General features: G+C 38.5%; 1 pseudogene; it reads left to right on the top strand.

Moving 5' to 3' along the window:
- Positions 1-1,496: 1,496 nt before the first annotated feature.
- On the top strand, positions 1,497-1,970 carry LOC141572101 (large ribosomal subunit protein uL23 pseudogene; annotated as a pseudogene).
- Positions 1,971-21,373: the final 19,403 nt, after the last annotated feature.

Below are 21,373 nucleotides of genomic sequence, written 5' to 3'. Positions count from 1 at the left end.
TATAACTTCTGTTCGATGATAGAGTGTCACTGTACACACTACCTTGTGTCTTTTCTCCTTTCAAGAACTAGCTTGCCCACAGGCCATCAAGTTGTCATGCATTCTTCCATCATAAGTTGGGTCAGACACCCATAAACATCCAGTTTATGATGGGAAGCTCAGGTTCCTTGATAGCTTGGTGGCCATAGTTAAAATGATTCTCAAAATGAGAACAGTTATCTACAGAGGATAGCATTGCTTTGCTCCTAAAAGTCATTGTGCTCTGATTTACCTATAAGATCCTGCCAAAGACCCATATAGCAACCCTATCCACCACTGACACTTCAAGCACCATCATATATCCTATATTTGCCCAGTTGGCAGAACAAGTTGCAGAGAAATCTGGACTTGTTATACGTCCTCCTCATATTCTTGGCATCTTTCAACACTGAGAGCTTTTCAAGACACCTGGCAAATGAGTCAGAATAGCATACTTCAATAACATATATGTTACCTCTAAAGTTCAAAAAGGCTTATTAGACATTGTACCTCTTTCTGTGTTGTAGAAAAGACAAAAATGCAAATAATTGTCTTTAGGACTGGGAAAATATCTGGAGATACCCCAGACAGTGGGACTGTAGAAATTTCACTGCGGTGTCAATTTGGTAGGATTTATCTCCCACCCTCTGGCATGGGTGTGTCTTAATAAGGTATCTAGAGTCACCACTGCTCTTCATCACCATATCCAATCAGCATACTATCATCAATGTAGTGGTTCAATGAGATGGACTGGAAAGCTGATCATGGTGCCTGCAGACTAGATTATGACATAAGGCTGGAGAGTTGAAATAGCCCTGGAAAATACATTGAAGGTGTACTACTACCCTCTCAGCTCTGTCAGCTGAAAGCAAACTTCTTTGGTCTTTAATAATAGGTATAAAAAAATAGTCATTTGCAGTGTTTAACAGCTACATACCAGATGCCGCAATATGGGTTTATTTGTTTCAGCAAGAAAACATATCTGGAACAGCTGCATTTGAAATCATCACCTGATTTTTTTAAAAAAGGACATAGAAACCATAAAAAAGAACCAGTCAGAAGTAAAGAATACACTAACTGAAGTGAAAAATGCACTAGAAGGAATCTCCAGCAGACTAAATGAAGTAGAGGATCAAATCAGTGATTTAGGAAATAAGGTAGCAGAAAATAACCAATAAGAAAATAAAAAATAATCCAAAAAAATGAAAATAGCTTAAGAGACGTCTGGGACAACATCAAGCATAACAACATTGCATCATGGCAGGTCCCCGGGGGATTGGTGGGTACCAGAAGGAGAAGAGAGTGAACAAAGAATTGAAAAGCTATTTGAAGAAATAATGACTAATAATTTCCTAACCTGGTAAAGTAAATAGACATACAAGCCCAGGAAGTACACTGAATCCCAAACAAGCTAAAACCAAACAGGCCAACATCAAGACACATCATAAGTAACATGGCAAAGGTTGCTTTTCACAAAGATGGCACTGAAAATGAAGAAGGAGGCCCCTGCCCTTCTCAAAGCCAAAGCCAAAACAAAGGCTTTGAAGACAAAGAAAGCAGTGCTGAAAGGTGTCCACAGCCACACACAAAAAAAAGAAGATGCTCACATCACCCACCTTCTGAAGGCCCAAGACACTCCAGCTCCAAAGGCAGCCCAAATATCCTTGAAAAAGTGCCCCAGGAGAAACAAGCTTGACCACTGTGCCATTACCAAATTCCCTCTAATGACCAAGTCAGCAATGAAGAAGATAGAAGACAACAATACACTTGTGTTCATTATGGATGCCAAGGCCAACAAGCACCAGATAAAACAGGCTGTGAAGAAGCTCTATGACATTGACATGGCAAAGGTCAACACCCTGATCAGGCCTGATGGAGAGAAGAAGGCATATATTCAACTGGCTCCTGACTATGATTCTTCGGGTGTTGCCAACAAAATTGGGATCATCTAAACTGAGTCCAGCTGGCTAATTCTAAATATATAATTTTTTCACTGTAAAAAAAAAATGGCAAAGGTTAAAGACAAAGAGAGAATCCTAAAAGCAGCAAGAGAAAGGCAACTAGTTACTTATAAGGGAGCTCCCATAAGATTATCAGCTGATTTTTCAACAGAAATTTTGCAGGCCAGAAGGGATTGGCAGAAAATATTCAAAGTGATGAAAAGTAAGGACCTACAACCAAGATTATTCCACCCAGCAAAGCTATCATTTACAATCGAAGGACAGACAAAAAGCTTCCCAGACAAGAAAAGGCTAAAGGAGTTCATCACCACCAAACCAGTATTGCATGGAATGTTAGAGAGACTTCTTTATGATGAAAAAAGTATATATGAATAATAAAATGGCAATAACTACTTATCTATTGACAATTATTTTCAATGTAAATGGATTAAATGCTCCAGTCGAAAACATAGGGTGGCTGAATAAATAAGAAAACAAAACCCTTACATATGCTACCTACAAGAGACTCACTTCCAATTGAAAGACACACACAGACAGAAAGTAAAGGAATGGAAAAAGTTATTTCATGAAAATGGAAACAAACAAAAAAAATTTTGTAAGCTGGAGTAGCAACACTTATACCAGCCAAAATAGACTTTAAAACAAAGGCTATAACAAGAAACAAAAAAGGACCTAGTAATCCCCCTTCTGGGTATTTATCTGAAGAAACCCAAGCTACTACTTTGAGGGGATATGTGCATTGCAGCATTGTTTACAATGGCCAAGATGTGGAGGTGACCTGGATGTCCGTTGATGGATGAATGGATAAAGAGGAGGTTGTACTTAAATACAATGGAATAAAGCTCAGCCATGGAAGGGAATGGGTTCTTGCCATCTGTGGTGGTATGAATGGGTCTGGAGCGAACTGTGCTGAGTGGAGTATGTCAGACAGAGAAAACAGATGCAATGTGATTTTGCTTACATGTGGAATCGAAAGGATAAAGTAAACAAACATACAAAACAAAAACAAACTCATAGATACAGAGTACATTTTGATGGTTGCCAGATGGAGAGGTGTTGGAGGTGGGGTGCGAGTGAAAAAAGGGGAAGGTATTAAGAAGTACAAATTGGTAGTTATAAAGTAGTCATGGGGTTGTAGGGTATAGTATAAGGAATATAATCAATAATATTGTAATAACTATGTATGGTGTCAGCTGGGTACTAGATCTTTTGGGGTGATAGATGGGAGGGGGTTGGGGTCAGGGTGAAAAAGGTGAAGGGATTAAGAAGTAGAAATTGGTAGTTACAATGTAGTCATAGGAATGTAAAGTAAAGCATAGGGAATATAGTCAATAATACGGTAATAACTATGTATAGTGGCAGGTTGCACTAGACTAGTCAGGTGAGTACTAGGCTAATCTTAAATTATATAAATGTCTAACTACTATGCTACATACCTGAAATTAATAAAAAATAATATTAAGTGTCAACTGTCACTGAAAATTTTAAACAGAGGGGAGGTGAAGGGCACTAAGAGGCCCAAATTTCAAGGTGTAAAACAAATAAGTCATGGGGATATAATATACAGCACAGGAAATATTGTCAACACTGTGTTTCCCCGAAAATAAGACCTAGCCGGACCATCAGCTCTAGTGCGTCTTTTGGAGCAAAAATTAATGTAAGACCTGGTATTATATTATATTAAATTATATTATATTACACCCGGTCTTATATTAAAATAAGACCAGGTCTTACATTAAATTTTGCACCAAAAGATGCATGAGAGCTAATGGTCTGGCTAGGTCTTATTTTCAGGGAAAGTCGGTAATGTTTTAAAAGAGTGGTAGTGTCAGATGGTTGCTGGACTTATCATGGTGATCACTTCTTTAGGTACATAAATGTTGAACAACTATGGTGTACACCTTAAACTGGTATAATGTTGTATGTTAGCCATATTTTTGATAAAAGTCTTTTAAAAATAAATCACCACCTGATTAACTTTGTGATGATTACTTTAATTCTCCAAAATCCATGTGTCTTCTGCACAAACCAATAAGGTAAGTTGAATTAAGATATGGCAGGAACCATCACCGCTGCATCTTTCAAATCTTTGCAGGGGAAATAATCTTTGCAGTCTCTCCATAAATACTGCATTACTTTCGGTTAACTATTTTGATAAGTAGAGGAAGCTCAGGTGACCTAAACTTGGCTTTTTTGTTTTTTTTAACCACAGGTCAGGGAACCTATGTGGGAATTCTGCCATTCTCTGAGTATGTTCATGCCAATTATGCCTTCTGGAACTGAGGAATAACCACAAGGTGGGTTCAGAGACCTACGGGACCTGTTAAGTGGACACAAGTCAAAATTCTGTTGATCACCTGATTTTATTAAGCCCCAACTCTGATTAGTGAACCCTAATGGCATTTAAGATCTCCATGAACTAATGTCTAAGTCAGTGTCTAGAAATCCTTCAAATACCTGATTATTTACTCTTCCCCAGTACACAGTTAACCAGAAAGTGGTCATAGGCCTCTCTCAGGAAGGCTAGGAAGAACATTTTTACTATACATTTTTTGATGTGTGGCAAAGTTTTTTCTAAATGGGGCCCACCATCCCTTCATTCATGCAAGGGTCCCGGGGTCTATGAACTTAATCAATTCTGGGAATTGGTTACAGGATTATTCTTCTCTTCTCAATCACTAAACTCTGTAGACTCCCCCAATATCACCCTTAGGGTGCCTTGTCTTCTCACTCTATACTGTCACCTTAATGAAATGCATCCACACTTGTGGCTTCATTACTACCCATAATCAAATGCCCTACATTTCCATCTTCACTTCAGACCACTCCTCTGAGCTGTAGACTGCCTACATAAGTACCTACTAAAATATACCTCAGATTCAACAAGTCCGAAATCAAATTCAACCCCATTCTACTGCTCCACATCATAGCCAAAGGCACCACCATCTGTCCTTCTAAGAGAATCCCAATCCTAAAAGTCATCTTCAATACCTACCTCCAACTCACTGAATTCATTGATTCTTGTAGATTTTTCTCCTAAATATTTCTCAAACCCACTACTTCTTTCCATTTCAAACACAACCATCCTAGGCAAACTTTCTCTTTACTATTGTAATCAATTCCTGTTTGTTCTACTCACATTGATTGTTGGTTGTCTCCAATTGTTTTCCATGTTGCAGGCAGAGTTTGTGAGATTCCAGTCTTCTCAAAGGTAATGTGTTTCTATATAATTTATGTACGAGCACAGTACCCTACCCAACTATTAAGGAGGTATTGACTGCTTCTGCTGCTATGTCTACAGGTGATAATTTTTATGGGAAAACATTTTAAATGGACATAACAGCGCCTTAACCAAAGAATCTTGGAGAAACAATAAACAATTATTTGATTCTAGAAATACACAACAAAATCCAATTTAAGTTTCTTCCCGCACATGGAAGGCCTCGTCCACAGATCTCATAATGTCAGTGAGTCTCCACAGACATGCCTTTACTTGTGAGACTTGTTCTCATCCCAAGGTTCATAGAGGATGAGTTGGTTTAGATAACAGAAAGGAGTTAAAAGCCTTAAGAGAGCTGAGAGCCTATACTGATTGAGAAACCTTCATATTAATTTATAGATATTTGATTGGTTTTTGTATCACATTTCTTCTTACGAATCAATATGGATCCATAGCTCTTGCATCAGAAATATGCTTATCAACTTATTGAGTTAAGTTGATTTATGGCTGATTTATTTTTCATATAACTTGATGAACTAGACTGAGAAACGTGGTCTAGTTGTATATCCAGGAGAAAAACAAAAGTCAGGAAAACATAGTATTATTGCTAGTACAGTATTAATAGAGAATTTTGCTCTACCTATTTTGAATTGATTCTCCATTTTTATTTTTATCATCATTTTACCTTTTTTACAAACATTTCCACTTATGTTATAGATGCCCATGGCTTCCACTCTAGCCCTGTGCCCCTTATTAAATAACCTGACCACGTCCGCTTCTCTCATAGTCTAGCCCCTGATAAGTAGACCACAGGCCACACATTATGTGCTCACTATCTAGCAACAGAGGTTACAACAGTGGTGTATTATTTTCCTAGAGTTGCTATAACAAAGAACTACAGACCAGGTGGCTTAAAACAACAGAAACTTATTATTTCACAGATCTGAAGGTTGAAGTCTAAAATCAAAGTATCGGGATAGCCAAATTCCCTCTGAAACAGCAAAAGACAGTTCTTTCTTGCCTCTTCCTGACTTGTGGTGGTTGCTGGTGATTCTAGATGTCCTTTGGCTTGCAACTACAGCACTTCAATCTCTGCCTCCATCATTAGGTAGCATTCTCTCCTCTTTGTGTTTGTCTCTTCTTATAAAGACACCAGTTATATTAGATTAAGAACCCACCCTACTACAGCATGACCTCATCTCGACCAAATACATCTACTATAGCCCTATGTCCAAATAAAGTCATAATATGAGGTACCTGGGGTGAGGATTTCAACATATCTCTTGGGGGGACACAATTCAACCCATATCAAATGGGTAAACACCTGATACAAACCAGCCTGTCTCAGCATGGCTTCCCCAAAAAGCAGAGCCTGTGACAAGACTTGTGAGCAGGTTGGTTTAGGTATCAGGAGGGAATTAAATGCCCTAGCATTTTTCAGGAAGTGATTCCAGTGGGCAGGGTGAAGAGATGAAAAGAGTGAGATAGGGAAGGAGGAAGGGCCAATACTAAGGTATGTTATTGAGATGTCTACTGTGGACATAAGGGGCTCAATTCTGCTTGGACTTCCAGAAAAGTGTACAGAACGCCTCCCAGAATCACAAGCTAGAAGGATGAAAAGCAGGAGCACTTATGATGCAGCAGCTCTCACGCCTCATTGTTCAAGGGGATGTTAACCCCCAAGGATGTTAACTCCCTCACATGTACAAGCCAATGGACATGGACAAAATGAGCTCTCAGGGGCATCACTAGCATCAAAGGAGTTTCAGGGCAAAAAGCAAAGATCTGAATCTATCAATCTGAAGTGGGTAAAAGCCTGCCCAGAGCTCTCCACTGCAGCCAAGATACATCAGAGATGAGGCTGAGTGGACGTGAACCAGGACACCAGATTCTCTCTCCTGAGGACATAAATTGGGATTCAGAATCTATAATCGATTGGTGGCACTTGAACAAGCAGGAATTGTAGGAGCCTATAAGAGCCATAGTAGAAACACAATTTTGTCCTGAAAAGCAGCAGACATACTGTGATATGAATATGCAGAATATAGCAGACATATAAAAGATGCAAAGAGGGGAAGGCCCGGTGGCTCAGGCGGTTAGAGCTCCATACTCCTAACTCCGAAGGCTGCCGGTTCGATTCCCACATGGGTCAGTGGGCTCTCAACCACAAGGTTGCCGGTTCAACTCCTCGAGTCCCGCAAGGGATGGTGGGCCCCACCCCCTGCAACTAAGATCGAACAGGGCACCTTGAGCTGAGCTGCAGCTGAGCTCCCGGATGAACAACAAGGTTGTGGTTTGACTCCCGCAAGGGATGGTGGGCTGTGCCCCCTGCAACTAGAAAACAGCAACTGGACATGGAGCTGAGCTGCACCCTCCACAACTAAGACTGAAAAGGACAACAACTTGACTTGGAAAAAAGGCCTGGAAGTACACACTGTTCCCCAATAAAGTCCTGTTCCCTTTCCCCAATAAAATCTTTAAAAAAAAAAAAAAGATGCAAAGAGTAGAAAGTGTGCTTTCACAGTCAAATGACAGCTAGAAAAGGAGTCTGTTTTGCTGCCTAACTTCTGTCCTATTTCAGGGTTCCCACAAAACCCACTAATTGACATCCATTGGTGTCCACAGGACAACTCTATATCCTCCCAATAAATGCCTCTTTTTGATTTGTAGCCCAGATGTCATATGAAACCTCTCTGCCACTCAACATCTGGATAAACTTGGATCCAACTCTGTATGTGTGGAGATGTGAACACTCATTTCAAAATTACCATGAATATTCAGATTACTATGAATATTATGTACCCATGAATAAACTAAGCATGAATAAATAAAGCATTATGGATATAAGGAAAAAACTGGAGTTGCATAGGCTGCCTATCTGATTGTCACTAGGGAAATGTATGCCCATTATTGACAGATTTTACAAGATGGACAACAAAGCTGAATCTTTATTAAAATGTCCCCAATTTTAAATGATGTCATGCAATTCAAATGTTTTAAAGCACTCTACAGACTAATCACATCTGTGTGCCAGATTTGGCCTTGTGGTTCTAGTTTCAACCTCTATCATATTCTTGGAGCCACCTCTGCCTCCAGAAACCTGTGCTTTCTTCAGAATCCGCTGACCCACCCATCTTGTTCCTCATGTGAAAGTCAGAACTTTCATTGATTTCTACAACACAAAACAATCTCAATAAGAATTTCTCACCAAAGAACAAACATTGTATAACTCCACTTATATGAGTAATGAAATTCACACAGACAGAAAGTAGAATGTGGTTGGCAGGGGCTGAGGGGTGGGGAGGATGGAGATTTAGTGTTTAATGAGTACAGATGCTCAATTTGGATGAAGAAATTCTGGAGATAAATTACGGTGATGGTAGCACAACAAAGTGAATGTACTTAATGCTACTCAGCTTTACACTCAAAAATGGTTAAAACAGTAAGTTTTGTGTTATATATATATATTTCACCATAATTCTTAAAATAAAAAAAAATTGTGAGGTTAGTGATCTTTATTAAAAATTTGGGGCGGTTCCAAGGAGGATTCACATTATGCAAATGCAGTCTTCTACCCTCCTTTCTGTACCTCTTTCCTCTTCTGTTCCCCCAGCCCAAGTTCTACTTCCTCTATTACAAAGATCAATATTATTGTAAATAAAGACACTTTTATGCAAAATAATTATGGTGATTGCTATTTGAAAAATAAAATTGTCTCCTCCTCATTAAATGTAAGTTAGACTGACTGACTTTCTAATTTCTCAGGACAAAAATGATCTCGGACTAAAGCACAAGTACTTACATACATATTTTGTAGAAAGAGTAAAATGCTCTTTCTTGAGACAATCTTTAACCTGTGTATGTGTGATATTATCTTAAGAAAGTTGTAGCATAGTGAATGGGGCATATCACACATTAATATTTCCATACCTCTAAACCACGTTACAACGGAGATTGAAAAGATGAGGTGTTGGAGAGATATTAAAATAGAACTTTCATCTTTTGGCTTCTACATTAGCAGCATGTTAGAAAGCCTTGTCCAGCTATCTGAAAACAGCAGAAAGGAGAGCTGCCGCCTCTCTAATTTAATACCAAACTCCCAGGAGTAGCTTACTGTCAGAGTTTTATCATGTATTATGGAGACAAGTATTGGCAGGTTTCCACGAGATCCATATAAGCTTTTATCTATTCCCTGGATCAGGACATGTGACCAATAGCTGAATCCTTACATAGGCTTTTACCCTCCTTTCAGTAATACACTTGGTGATTGAGTTGAGTCCCATAAATCTAGTCCAGTTACAACCCCACTGGAATTTCATCCTGTTGATCCCCAACCATCTACCACACGTGTGCATTAACATTTCATAAAAGCTCTACTTACAGATTTCCTAAAAGCTTTCTCCTATGTAAACGAGAGTCTTTGAAGACCTTTTTCTTTCTCAGTAACCGAAAATAGTTGTTATACCTTAACAATAATTCAAAAACAGATGACTAACTTCTATTTTCTGTACTAAAACTCCACAGTATGTTATTCCAGCAGCAACAATACACCAAAGTTATTAATAGGTGGCCCTGACTAACATTCTTTCTTATTGAGTCCCACAGAATCACAAAATTACAGTATTTGAAGATTGGTTAAAAATTAGCTAATCCAAGGGTCACAGATCGCTCATCTATCATAGGATGAATCTGTTTTACAGAACGTGCTCTTTAACACAATCTTTATAAATCTTTTGAATTATTTGTCACATTTTTTTAAAGATTTTATTGGGGAAGGGGAACAGAACTTTATTGGGGAGCATTGTGTACTTCCAGGACTTTTTTCCAAGTCAAGTTGTTGTCCTTTCAATCTTAGTTGTGGAGGGTGCTGTTCATCTTCAAGTTGTTGCCCTGTCAGTCTTAGTTGTGGAGGGCGCAGCTCAGCTCCAGGTCCAGTTGCCGTTCCTAGTTGCAAGGGGCACAGCCCACCATCCCTTGTGGTAGTCGAGGAATCGAACTGACAACCTTGTGGTTGAGAGCCCATGCTCCAACCAACTGAGCCATCTGGGAGGCAGCTCAGCTCCAGGTACTGTGTTCAATCTTAGTTGCAGGGTGTGGAGCGCACCACCCCTGTGGGACTCGAGGAGTTGAACCAGCAACGTTGTGGTTGAAAGCCCACTGGCCCATGTGGGAATCGAACCGGCAGCCTTTGGAGTTAGGAGCATGGAGCTCCAACCGCCTGAGCCACCAGGCTGGCCCTATTTATCACATTTTAAAAAGTGGAGATTTTACACCGATGATTAAAGATCTGGAAAAACCAGGCTGATGTTCACCTGTAAAAACAAGAGACCGGTGCCTGGAAGCCACTGAAGTCTGTGGACAGGACACGTCTTCTTTATCACAGTCCTTACCAAGCTGTGCTGGCTTTCACCACATGCATTATTCATCTGAGATTCCTGCCTTAATTTTTCTAGGTGTTCGAAAACTTGACTTGTGTCACTTTAGAAATTAGAAAATATGAGATTAAGAGTACGGAAATATACTCTTACATTTCAGGGGCTCTAGAAGAGGGTAAATGGGGTCTAATATATGGTGATGGAAAGAGAACTGCCTCTGGATGGAGAACACGCAATATGAGATATAGATCATGTACTACAGAATTGTACACCTGAAATCTATGTAACTTTACTAACAACTATCACCCCAATAACTTTAAAAAAATTTTTTTTTTAATTAAAAAAATAAAGAGTGACTAGGCATTAAGTGACAAAAGTACCTGAACTCAAATCTTGTTTCCTCATAAAATGCTACAGTGTCCTAATGGACACAGTTTGAGGACATCTGCACTACATTACACTATTTCTTCTTTTAAGTTTTTAAAGTTTTTTAATACTTTGCTATCTCTGTTTTTAACATAAGTTTCAATTTCAGCAATCAATAATCAAAAATAATTAGTTCTGAATATCTAAAATAATGATTGCCTAATCAGAGATAGTAAATACCTAGATAAATATGAAAGGTGATTCATCTCCTGTGTGTATTTTTAAATACATGACTGTTTGAAGCAAAATTATGACATTGATTTGTGGGTTTTATAATATGTGTAGATGTAATATGTATAATATGTATGACATAAACTACAGTGGGGGAAGTGAATTTATTCAGACAATTGCAAATATTTCTATATGTTATGTGAAGTAGTACAATATTGTCTCTAACTAGACTGTGAAGTTAAGGATGTTTATTATAATACCTAGAGCAACCACTAAAAACAAAACATTACATATTATTATGTATTCTATAAAATATTCAAATAAACTATTGGAAATAGTTTTGCTTCCTATCTTGTGATCTTGAGCTTGGTGTGTCTGTAAGTCCTATAATCCAATAGAAAGGTGTTTTCATCAGAGAATATGGGACAGCTCTGGTGAGTTGGAAGCAGAAACTGCCCCTTGACTATTTTGAATTACTCGTAACTCTGAATCATCAGGCAGAGAAAGGAGATTATTTTTCTGGGAGGAGAGATTGATAGAAATGACCCAGGGAAAATGGAATTACTGGTGCATGTTAGGGATAAGAAACGCTGTTTGGAACCCAAGGAATTCCCTGGGGAATCTCGTAACGCTTTCACGCAACCGAGGCTTAATGATTACCTATAAAGTCAGGAGTGTAGCAGTTACGCTTTACATTACCCAATTTTTTCTTCTGCTCTCCCTATCACATTTTATGAATTGAGAATAATCTAGGTTTCAATAGGAGTGTAACTGGGTTGATATTATCCCACTATGACACAGTAGCTGTTAAAACTTTATTTGTTCCCTTGTGTTGGAAATACAAGCTTACCACCTAGACAAAAAGAAAAAAGGAGGGGAAAGTGAATGCCTAAAGGTTGAACTACAGCAAAAATCCTCCATTTTCCCTTCTCCACCATTCTCTTGACTCCAAGGAGCCGACCTATATCAAGATTCCCATGTCTTCTGTTTCTAGTTGCCTTTCTACCCATGGGAATCCCTGGTAGAAGAGTTTATGGAGGCAAGAGAGTGAAACCAGTTTATTTATTCCTGTGACTCTCTCTTTACAAGGTCACCTTAAGCTGGCTATGTCCTCCACCCAACAGTCAATACCCCATTCATAGTGACGCTATACACAAACTTTTCCTTCCAAGTTCTAGAAACCATTCCCTCTCCTTTTTGCTTTAGACCTAGAGGTTGGTGACATCTTAGTTGCTGCTCAGCTCCAAGTCAATGCACCATCCCTTATGGGTCCCCGTTCTGCACCTTTTAAATAGTCCCTTTGTAAACAAACCTTCCTTTAATTTCCTATTTTAAATGTACTGTTTTTATTGAGACAAGACTGATAACAAGACTCATACTTATTTGTATAATATATTTTTTAAAGATTTTATTGGGGAAAGGGAACAGGACTTTATTGGGGAACAGTGTGTACTTCCAGTTCTTTTTCCAAGTCAAGTTGTTGCCCTTTCAATCTTAGTTGTGGAGGGTGCAGCTCAGCTCCAGGTCCAGTTGCCATTGTTAGTTGCAGGGGCGCAGCCCATGTGCCCCCTATCTCTTGCGGGAGCTGAGGAATGGAGCTGGCAACCTTGTGGTTGAGAGCCCACTGGCCCATGTGGGAATCGAACCGGCAGCCTTCAGAGTTAGGAGGATGGAGCTCCAACCGCCTGAGCCACCAGGCCAGCCCCTTTGTATAATATTTTAAAATTAAAATAAATGAAGTGAAATACTAGATAAACGGGGGCTGGCCCGGTGGCTCAGGCGGTTAGAGCTCCAGCTCTTAACTCCAAAGGCTGCCGGTTCGATTCCCATATGGGCCAGTGGGCTCTCAACCACAAGGTTGCCAGTTCAACTCCTCGAGTCCCGCAAGGGATGGTGGGCTCCGCCCCCTGCAACTAAGGTTGAACACGGCACCTGGAGCTGAGCTGCCTCCCAGATGGCTCAGTTGGCTCAACCACAAGGTTGCCGGTTCGACTCCCGCAAGGGATGGTGGGCTGTGCCCCCTGCAACTAGAAAATGGCAACTGGACCTGGAGCTGAGCTGCGCCCTCCCCAACTAAGACTGAAAGAACAACAACTTGAAGCTGAACAGCACCCTCCACAACTGAGATTGAAAGGACAACAACTTGACTTGGAAAAAAGGCCTGGAAGTACACACTGTTCCCCAATAAAGTCCTGTTCCCCTTCCAAAAAGAAAAAGAAATACTAGATAAACGTAAATAGTATGCACAATTACTAGAAGTTAAAAGGGATTTCAGCTCTAAGCAATTTATCAAGAGGTTTCTAAATAAACATATTTTTTTCTCTAAGATGAATTATAGTAATATCTATTAATGTAACTCTTTTACCCCCACCAAACATATTTTTGCTACTTCCTCATCTCCTTTAAAGATTCTTTCATTTTGTCAAATTAATATATGCACTTTTAATTAATATATGCTTCTTTTTCCATCTATACACACACTTTCTAGAAATAACTATTCTATCCCTGTATCATTTTTGCTTAATTTTCACTTCCATATCTTTTAATTATATGCTTTTCAATTACAATATTTAGATATAATCTAATGTATTATAATAAACGAAGAATGAGCTGGTTTACAATCAGCCCCCTTCCAACCAGTTGTTAAATTTCTATTTTGAGTTCTTCATGTAGTTACTTTGCATCTTTAGTGAAATACTAACATCATATTTCAACAGCTGTGGACAGTATATTTTATAGCAGTAAACCAAATGCATACTTTGGCCAAATACCAAGACAAACCCAAGCACGCTGCATGCATAATTTTTCTTCCCACATTTTAACATTATATTCATGATCAAAATTTTCATTTTAGCATCACTCTGTTCTTTTCTCCTGAAACTTCTATCATCTGTGCATAACTTTTGCAACGGTAAGGTTAATACTATTAATATATGATTAATTCTTCCATGCTTTATCTGTAGGTTAATTGAAAAGATGAAAGTCAGTAAGAATATTAAGATGTAAATGTTTTCTGCAGATTCAAGCAGTGAACATTGATTATTGTGATATGTTTTTAACAGACTTTGTCTTCAATTTTCTACTTGTAGTGATTTTTCTTACATTTACCCCAGTACCAATAGATACAAAATAGTAATAGGTGCTCTGTTGAGTCACCGTTTCGCTTTCTGCCTCAGTTTACATTGGCTGAACTCCAGGCCTGCTGCATAACTGTAATTCTGAAGTTTCCCTTTGCTATTCTTCTAGAGACAAATTGGCTCCACTATTTCAGGAATGCCAAGATTCTTTTCTGTCTTAATTTTCTCCCTCATTTGGATATAATCCAACCTAAAATAACCTCCCTTTCAAGGGTGCGGGAAATATTTTATGAATCTTGTGACATTATTCATTAGAACTTTAAGCTATTTCTTCAGTCTTCTAACATTGAACATTGTTGATGGAAAATGTGATATCAGACTTGTCATTTTTCTGTAGGTCATATTTTTTTCCTCAAGAAAACTTTTAGAATCTTGTCTTTATCCTTAGCAATTTGAATTTTCACAATGACATGTCTTGGGATGTATCTTCATTCATTGTGCCAGGAACTCAGTGCAGTCTTTAATTGCAAGTTTCAGCACTGGGAAATAACTATGTATTTTTTATTTGACAGTGCTCTCCATTCCATTTTCTTTGTTCTTTCTTTCTGGAATGCTGGGTTTCTTTTACCTCTCAGATTATGTATCTTTTTTAGCTTTGTTCTACTTTGTGGCCAATTTCTCATCTTTATCTTGCAAAGTTTCTATTAAATGTTTTTCTAGCAATATTTCTAGCAATACCTCAGGGTTGGTGCCTTGGACAGTTCCCTTGAAAGCCATTATACGAGGTCGGACAATTAACTTCGCGAACTCATCCTAGAAAAAGTGCTACATATCTCATTGCTGAATATCACTATAGTCACCTTCAAAGTACTCCCTTTGGGAAACTATACACAGACGCCAGTGCCTAGTCTACCCTTCAAAACAATTTTGGAACTCTTTCTGAAATGACTATCAGAGCTGTCGTCATATTACCCTTGATGTCCTGAATGTCATCAAAATGTCTTCCTTTCAATATTTCCTTTATCTTCAGGTAAAGAAAGAAGTCATTGGGGGCCAGATCAGGTGAGTAGGGAGGGTGTTCCAATACAGTTATTTGTTTACTGGCTAAAACTCTCTTACAGACAGTGCTGTGTGAGCTGGTGCATTGTCGTGATGCAAGAGCCATGAATTGTTGGCGAAAAGTTCAGATCGTCTAACTTTTTCATGCAGTCTTTTCAGCACTTCCAAATAGTAAACTTTGTTAGTTGTTTGTCCAGTTGGTATAAATTCATAATAAATAATCCCTCTGATATCAAAAAAGTTTAGCCACATCATTGCAACAAGTTTGCGCACTTGTCAGATCTTGTATGATGTCATGGAGGATACCAGGGGAACTGGCATGGTCAGGATATCAACCTAGTGTGAGAGAGAAGGAGGAGCTAGAATGGAAAAATGAAAGAATGGTTTGTGATATCAGGAGAGAATCCCACAGACTTACAACATAACCATACGAGGTATGTGAATAAAGAAGGAAGTCAAATTAAATGGGCGTCTATTAAATTATCTGCCCAGCACTGTTATCCTGGATTTCTCCACTAACATCCCTGCTCCCCTACGTGTGCACACACGCACACACCAGTATGACTATGGTTACCATAAGGTACCATGTTCTGGAGCTTGGCCTCACCACTGTTGCCCTCGGTTCATTGGTTCAAGTGGGATATCTGAGCCAAGATGAGTTCATCAGTCCCTTTTCCAAGGAGTTTTTAAACAAACTTTTTATTTTAGAAGTTTTAGATTTACAGAAAAGTTGTGAAGCTCGTATACCCCATACACATTGTTTCCCCTATTATTTTTTTAAATTTTTATTAAATTCATTAAGCTTATTGGGATGACATTGGTTAGTAAAATTATATAGGTTTCAAGTGTACAATTCTGTAATATAGCATATTATTAATGATTTGCAATAACAACTGAAAACACGATTCCAACTGTATCTTCTTTAGTTAAACTGTAATTCACAACAATGGTAGGTATTGTAGGAATTGGATTGGGTTTTTTTATTTGGATCTTGTTCCTTGCTTCTCCATCTAAAAGGTATCATAAGGGTTTTAGTACAAACTTGTCTAGACTGGGAGATTTACTGAAGGCCATTTATTTAATAGTAATGCATATCTTAATAAAGTTGCTGTATTAGTTTTCCATTGCTGCTCTAACATATTACTATAAATGTAGTGGCTTAAAACACCAATGTATTATCTTACAGTTCTGGAGGTCCGAAGTCAAAATTAAATGCTGTGTTCCTATCTGGAGTCTGCAGAGCAGGATCTCGTTCCTCGCTTCTTCAGATCGTTAGCAAAATTCAGTTCCCTGTAGTTGTAGGACTGAAGTCCCAGTTTCTTGCTGGCTATTGGTTGGCTGCCATTTCCAGCTTCTAGAGGACACTGCATTCCTTGGCTCTCAGCCCCCATCTTCCATCTTCAAAACCAGCCATGGTAGTTCGAGTCCTTCCCAAGTTTCAAATGTCTCTTTCTTCTTCTGTCTTATCTCTCTGACCAAGCCCAGAAAGGTTCTTCACTTTAATGGACTCATATGATTAAATTGAGTCCAAACACGTGATCCCAAATAATCTTTCCATTTCAAGGCCTATTCTTTTGACCACATCTGCAAAGTCCTTTTTGCTATGTAAGCTGACACATTCACAGGTTCCAGGCCTTAGGGTGTGGGCATATTTGGAGGGCTATTATTCTGCCTACCCCAGCTGCCAGATAATGGTAACTTTCAATCAGATAGACTTTACAGTAATTTAAACTCCACATTCATTTGCTACAATAGAATGAACAAAAATATTTAATTTTTTTCTTCCTTTTGAAGGTTTTCTTAATTTTTGTTGCCAAGAGAAATTTATTCTGTGCCCATCAAATTTAGCAAATAAATTTATACAAGAATTTCATTCCAATTGAATTTTCCGAACCATTTCATGAACAATACATCTGATAAGTTCTGTTTGCCATCATTTCATTTCCTCATACAACCATCTACTGACTTAATTTGATTTCAGAGGGATTTGGAGCTACTTTCTCTCTTCTTGAATGTTGAAATTACACTTTCACAGCAGACAGATTTCCTAAGGAGTAAGAATCACTTGTGCTCTTTTCTGTATAAGAAAATTAAGGTTTTCAATTTTACCAGAGACAAGTTCATGATTAGTTAGCTTCCAATAGTGATATCTGACTTCTACTCACCTTTAATAAAACATTTAAAATACTGCTTAATTAACAATAAACTGATTTTTTTTTCCCCAGGAAATGCATTATACAAATCTCTGGTTCTCTTTTTCTCTGTCAATGCTTAGTAACTTGGCTACCACACTTAAAAAGATCAGAAGGAATAAGAAGTACAATTGAAAATCAGTTGGTATTATTATATTTTTTTTTTAGTAGTTCTGGTAAAGGATGGATAGTCCATTATAATTATAATATATGACTGACATAAAACTATCTATTTCTTTCTAGCTTTTTTTCCAACTCTCTGAATAGGACTATTAAGTCTAATATTCTCTGTGCCTCTTTTTCTATCCTGCTTCCACATGATTTTATGCACAACCGTCCTCAAATATTATATCTATGCATGTGACTCTCAAATCAGTATTGCCAGACTGTCCAATGGCCCATTTTCCCATTCCTAACAAACCTTGTATTTGAACACTCCTTGTTTACTCAAACTCAAAATATCAAAAACGTTAGTCCTCAATTTCATTATCATAATAATTATTGTACCTAAAGAGTTGAAGAGGGAGAACACAATGAAGGCAGGACAAGAAATTGTTGGTGGAATGTCTCAGAAATGAACATTTCTGAACATGGGGTAAGGAATTTGATCACCTGATATCAGAAAGTGAACCAGTTCAGTTACAGCAGTGCTGAATTCTACACACACCTCGAGGTGAAAGACAACTGAGAAGAGGTCTTCGGTAAGTTGACAAATGGGTCTTCTACAGGTAATTACAGTTTAACCTCCCAAAACAATATATGAGGGAGTCTGTTTTCTGGAGTACTTGGGGGAAGGCAGAAGGAAGGGGGTGTGAAAAACAGAAGCTATAGCCAGTGTGATCAATTGAGGCATAAATCTGATCATATTTCCACTCTTCATTTCTTGAGATAAGGCTTAGTTCACAAGGCATTTATTGCTATTGAGTCTTCTGTGAAAATGCTAAATACCCTTAGCTTTACAGAAACATGGACTAATACCTTTGTTCTTGATAATGTTTGCTGAGTTCCTTGTATACCACAAGCTGTATAGGCCTTCAGCAGTATACGCCGGACGGCCCAGCATATCCAATGTCAGTGCAGACTGCCTCCATAGAGATCCCCAGGGAAGCAGACACATATAACCAGCTTCATGAATTCTGCTGCCCTGATGTTGGCATCAATCCAGGCAGCATAAAAGAGTTACAGATGAGTAGTAAATCAGGCATCACATGCAAAAATCTTAAAGTTCAGAGAACCTGGGAACTCAGCTGTCCCAGCAATTTATTGCACAGTGCCTCCTTAATCATCCTGCAATTTCTCATCTCATAATCTGCCTGTTATCTATTGTTGTGTAACAAATTGCCTGAAAATTTAAGGTCTTAAAACAACAAGCATGTATTATCTCAGTGTCTGTGGGACAGGAATTTGGGAGCATCGTAGTCAGATGATTCTGGTACAGGGTCCCTCACGAGGTTGCTATCAAGACGTTGGCCAGAAGGCTTGACTGGGACTGATAGATTCACGCCCAAGCTCACTCAATATTCACATAGCTATTGGACAGAAGCCTCAATTCCTCGCCACATGATCCTCTCCATAGGGCAATAAGGCAGCTGGCCCAGAGTAAGTGATCTGAGAGTGAGAGAGAGAGAGGGAGACCACAACTACCAAAAAAAAACCAACTAAAAATATGTTATGTGGCCCTCACAATCTCTATGAGCACCAGAGGATCAGTCTTGAGGATTCTGCAGGCAAAAAGAGCACCAAACCAGTGAGACTGTCCCCAGTAGAGATATCTTAGATGGCATCATTGGGTACAGACACTGTAGTTCAAAGCACTGATATTAAACACTAAAAAACAGAATCTGTACCACTGATTCCCCTAAAACGCCAGATTTCCCTTGCCAGAAAATAATTGATTCTGCATGGCACGTGGTCCTCAAGTTTCACTCTTTCACATCAAAATGTTAAGCACTTCATTGGTAAAGCCAGTGCCTAGGCACTAAGGGCAAAGAAAGTCTGGGAAATTTAAGTTCCAATTTGTATCTTGAAGAAGATAACTCCCCAATAAAATATGAAAATTTTTCCAAACTAAAGTGGAATATTCCAAAAATGGTGAATAATAACAAAGACTAAAAGAGTCCACTCCACTTCTCTACTTCACTTTGCAAAATCAACACACTCTCTTCTGTATTTAAATTTGCTAGCAGCAGCAGCAAATCATAATCTATGATGTCATCTAATTTATAATTTGTTATAACATTATATTTTATAATAAAATAAACCATGAGCTATCAGTAATACCCAGGATCCATGCTCTATGGATATTATACTTAGATCTACATCATGATAATGACCCCCTCATGACATTCTGTAATCTGTGGACTAAATTTTAAAGTTAAACACTATCAGCACACCTTATGTATAATAGGAGAATATTTGTTAAAATAAACAATTGAAACAGAAATAGATAATACAATTCTGCAAGTGGTCATAAGGCTGTAGTTGACAAGACTCACTTCCCACATCACACCGTCCATGCTCCTTTGTTCTATGCCAGCATCTCAGTTGGTTTGGGTTCTCTATCTGATGAAATGACCTAAACTTTTATTCCTAATTGATTGGAGTCCTTGCTGCCTGAGTATTTTGGACTACTGCAGTCTACCATTAATCTTTACCAATGTCAGCTATGGTATGAGAAAGTCAATTCAACTGAATAGACTTATTCAACTGAATTTGATCTTTTTGAACTGAAATATACCATTTCAACTTGATGTTAAAGGACTGCCAAACCACCAAAGCTTAGGTACAGATATCAGCCAGCCTTTGATGGGCAGTGCATGTTCTAGGTAGACATGGGGTGCCACGGCCAAGAATGGAATCTCTATTAGGAACAAGGAGAAAACCAAGAACCACTTCTCAAAAACAATAGTTATCTGTCAAAGAGAACATTGCAATTCCCCTAGCAGGGCTGGCTCTAGATTTCGTTCATACAGATCTGCAATGAACATTTGGATTCCCTGGGTCTAAAAACATAGCCAGCAGATCAGCTGGCCCAGCTAAAGAGCCTTGTCTTGCTCTGGAATGCACTCCAAGCTGGCAGGCAGCCTTTCAGGCCACAATTAAAGGTTTGGAGTAGATATATATGCCCCTTCTAAAATACAAAGAAGACCAACAAGCATTGTGCTGTATTTTTAGTAGCAAAGGAAGCAAATCTCACAAATACTGAAAAAAACAAACCAAACCAGATGTTTTCGAAAAGAATCAGCTCTTATCTATATTCTGTCCAGGAAAGCTTTCCATTTCACAGATCTGAGGGGGAAAAAATCAAGTACTAAAAAGTACACTATCTGAAACTTTTACCTGATATCAATCTCTGGAAGGGAGAAATAAGTAAAGAAAAAATCTTAATGCAAAAAACTGGAGCCTAATAATACCTATTCTAGGAGTTATTTTATCTTCTTCGTTAATTATTTAAGCTTATTAATCTTTAATCTCCTGCACTTCTGAAAAGCACAAAGATTAATAAGGCACCTGCACATAGATGACTCAAACTCATTAAAGCATTTCATGTTTTTCCAGTACCTACCACAGTGCGTGGCTCTTTTTATAATCTCAATAAATGTTTTTTGAATGACTGATGGGATCTTCACTAATGTGGAAGAGCAGAAATAGTGTGAACTTTGGAGGCTAAAGACATCTAGATCCAAGTCTCATCTTTAATTCTTACCAGCTCTGTGACCTGGGGGAAATTAGTTAGGCTGAGTAGTGGCCCCTCCAAAGATGTCCACCTCTAGTTACTGGGACCTGTGAATATTTCACTTTACATGGCAAAACGAACTTTGTAGATGTAATTAAATTAAGGATATTGAAATGGAGAGATTATGCAGGTTGGTCC

The sequence above is a fragment of the Rhinolophus sinicus genome, linkage group LG01, assembly GCF_036562045.2.
Source record: "Rhinolophus sinicus isolate RSC01 linkage group LG01, ASM3656204v1, whole genome shotgun sequence".
Taxonomy (NCBI): Eukaryota; Metazoa; Chordata; class Mammalia; order Chiroptera; family Rhinolophidae; genus Rhinolophus; species Rhinolophus sinicus.
Note: the sequence above shows the minus strand (reverse complement) of the source record. Positions and strands in the feature narration are given on the sequence as shown.